This window comes from Helianthus annuus, chromosome 1 (genome assembly GCF_002127325.2).
Source record: "Helianthus annuus cultivar XRQ/B chromosome 1, HanXRQr2.0-SUNRISE, whole genome shotgun sequence".
Classification (NCBI taxonomy): Eukaryota; Viridiplantae; Streptophyta; class Magnoliopsida; order Asterales; family Asteraceae; genus Helianthus; species Helianthus annuus.
In genome coordinates, this window is record NC_035433.2 from 19,170,915 (window position 1) to 19,174,186 (window position 3,272).

The 3,272-nt window shown below is 37.8% G+C and overlaps 1 long non-coding RNA gene across 1 annotated transcript; it reads left to right on the forward strand.

Moving 5' to 3' along the window:
• The first annotated feature begins 753 nt into the window (after positions 1 to 753).
• LOC110944775 lies at positions 754 to 2,884 on the forward strand. The gene is made up of 2 exons (XR_002595011.2): positions 754 to 1,354; positions 1,436 to 2,884. It is a non-coding gene; the product is annotated as an uncharacterized LOC110944775 (long non-coding RNA).
• Positions 2,885 to 3,272: the final 388 nt, after the last annotated feature.

Here is a 3,272-nt window from a genome sequence, read left to right on the forward strand (position 1 = left end):
TACTAGAAGTCCTAGACCTTGACCAATGTCATTTTATTCTTACACTCTCCAACACTGATTTCAAACACGCACCAAGTTTCCTATGATAAGTCTTCATAAGAAACGTTCTTCTGTCCATAGTTCAAAACTGTGACAACCGGTAATTAACGCCTCTTAATTATGCGATTAACAAACGTTAGGCATTAAACAAATAGTGTTTAAGACAAAGGTTAACTTAATTAGGCCCTTGGAGTGCCTAGGAACGCCTATTCAGCTTTACAGTGCGCGAACGGTAGTTTTCGAGAAAGCCTGTTAAACGTTAAACGACGATAAATTGAAACTGAACAAAGTACTGACAACGCCGACAATTACGAATTTTATGCGAATATTTTATACGTATAAATTTAAATTGAAACTGAACAAAGTACTGACAACGCCGATAAATTGAACGGTAGTTTCGTAATTAAGTTTTAAAGTCCGTAGATGAAATCGGATCGAAAAACGCATTAAAACGACAATCGATGCATTCTACGCATTTTTTAACACAACCGACGATCGAACGCGACAAACAACGATTATTGGTACTACTTTACATATTTATAAACTTGAAATTTTGTTTTACGACATTTTATAGAGTTCGGGTATTGATAACGGGTTCGTAGGAGCAGACGGGCCGCGTAAAACACGGGGATTGGGATTTCCGGGCCTTGGACCCAAGCCCAATAAAGGAACCTGGTATAAATTAGAAGTGAAACCCTAACCCTCTCATTTTGTTCAGCCGACACCATACAAATCCTCTGCTCTCCCTCTTCATCTCCTTGTTGAGAAAACCCAAACTCCCAAAAACCATCTCTATGTAACTAAAAACTAAACGTATACACACATAAATTTCATCATCCTTCCTCATCACCCACATAACAACAACAGGCCCCTCTTCTCTCTCAAATCCGGTGACTGGAGGCGATCTCCGGCGGGTTATTCCGGTGTCGGTCCGTTCTGAGAGTCCCCCCCCTTTTCGGCAGATTAAGCAACGGCCACCACCATCGTGTGGTGGTGAGCGACGGCAATGTTGTATGATCGACGATGATGTTCGAAGATGAAGATAGAGGATCGGTGATGAATGATGGTGTCGACGGTCGGAGAAGACAACAGACGCCTACAGAGTCGCCGTTCACAGCGGTGGTGCTTTATTTCTTTCCGACGAATCTTACGGTAAAGCCTTCAAGTTTCTGTTCTTTTTATTCTCTGATGATGGTGGCGGGTGACTGTGGTGGTGGACGAGTCAGTACTTGTTTGGGTCAGTTAATTTGGGTTCGATCATCTAGTTCAAGGCTTCAGTTCGATTAGTCTGACAAGAGCTTCTGGCAACGACAAGGTGACTCGAGTTTCAGTTTCAGTTTTACTTTGTTTTTTTTATTATTTTGGGTTCAATCGGATTAGTTCATGTGCGTCGCAGATACAGTTCGGAGCACGAGTCAGAATTGGGTCAACGAAAGTCAAACCCGGTCGACTCGGGTCAAACCAAGAAAACTCGGTCAACACCCGGTCAACTCGGGTCAACAGCGAGTCAACGCGAGTCTAATGAAGTGAACTGATGAAACTAGAAGATCTGGTAAAGTTAACGACGCCAAAAATTAGCTTTAGATTTTAGATAGTTACGCGACCGAGCTCGACCCGTTTCGATTTGGTATTAATTTACGTTTATTATACTCGACGAAAACTTTATATAGATCGCTTATATTATTGAATTGGTGTTGAAAATTGTTGAGTTTGATAAAGTACGGCAACTTTTTATTGTCGGGTTATTACAAAAACAGAGGAAACTCTGCCCGATTTTCGTTAAAAAGCCAAAATACGAACGCATTTATGTCATAAAAACGATACCTATCGGATTAGAGTATTTCTTTTAAAGATAAATATAAAGAATATTTCTTTTGGCGACATTTCCCGAGTTATAAGTTAACGAAATCCGATAATTTATATAAAATAAATTCTATTGTTCATATTTATTTCAAAACACATTGAAACTCGAATACCTTTATAAAATAAATATAATTAGTTATTATATTTATTCTGATCGATGAAAACTGAAAAACTTTTATAAAATAAATACAATTATCTATATTTATTTCAAATGCCCAAAACTCGGAAATATTTTGTAAAATAAATATAATCATTTATATTTGTTTCAAACGTCGATACCTCGTGTAAGTTAGGGGGGGCAATCTTGACCCAAAGGTATTAGTATGGGTCATTCTGGGTGTTTTTTATACTATTATGGGTGGTTTTGGGTGAAGTAATACAAGTTAAAGGGTCAGACTGGGTCAATTTGAAAACAGAGGATATTTATGACGGGTGAAGTTGGGTTGGAAATTTATAAAGAACGGGTCAGAACGGGTCATCTAGGTTTTCTGATAACGGGTCGATCTCTTGATGACGCTGCTTCTCTTCTTCACTATTCTCACCGGATCTAGCATGCATGATGAATTGATGATGATAAAATACATACATCAAGACAATCCTCCAACAAGCTAGGTGATTCTGATATTTCTGTTGGAGTAGATCTCAAAGCCGATGATTCTCCAATCTTAACTCCTCTAATTCCTTCTCTTTCACATCCACGGTTTGCTTTCTTCATTCCCTGTGGTCCGATTTATCTTGATAATGGTGGAATTTGCTGGAACAAGGTTTTTTTAGGGTTAGGGTTCGAGTTATGGTGATGATATTTTGGGGGAAATTGGATAATCGTAATACCAATTTTCTTGGTGTATCATCTTTTCAATTGTAAAGTTATGATTTCTCAAATCAATTTGATATTCAATCGGAGCCTATTTGTAAACACCACACTTAGTTTGATATTCAATTGTATTAGTTACATTAATCAATTGTATCATCTTTTCAATTGTGATGATTTGCAGTCTTTCGTTCGTTTTATAGCGCCTTGTGAGCTTAACGGGCTAGGTTGTAAAGCGGAATATCATCCTCACCATGTGGCTATGCAGTGTGGTTTGAGTAGTTAATTTTTTTTTTTTTTTGCATTTTTTGGTCCAAAATAGTTTCCTTTTTGCAATCTCAGTCATAAGTAGGTATTTTTTTTGGTGACAGTAAGATTCAGGATCGTTAAAACTGTTGTTTAAGTGTGTTCACTTGGGCCCAAAAAATAGTTTGCATATACTTTTTGCAGCTTATCTTGTGAAATTTGTTCAACTGGTTGCTATTGCTAGTGAATGTAATTTTGAATTGGCTGAAGTATATGAAGGTGTAGTCATGTATGTTTTATGGGCCCTTTCATC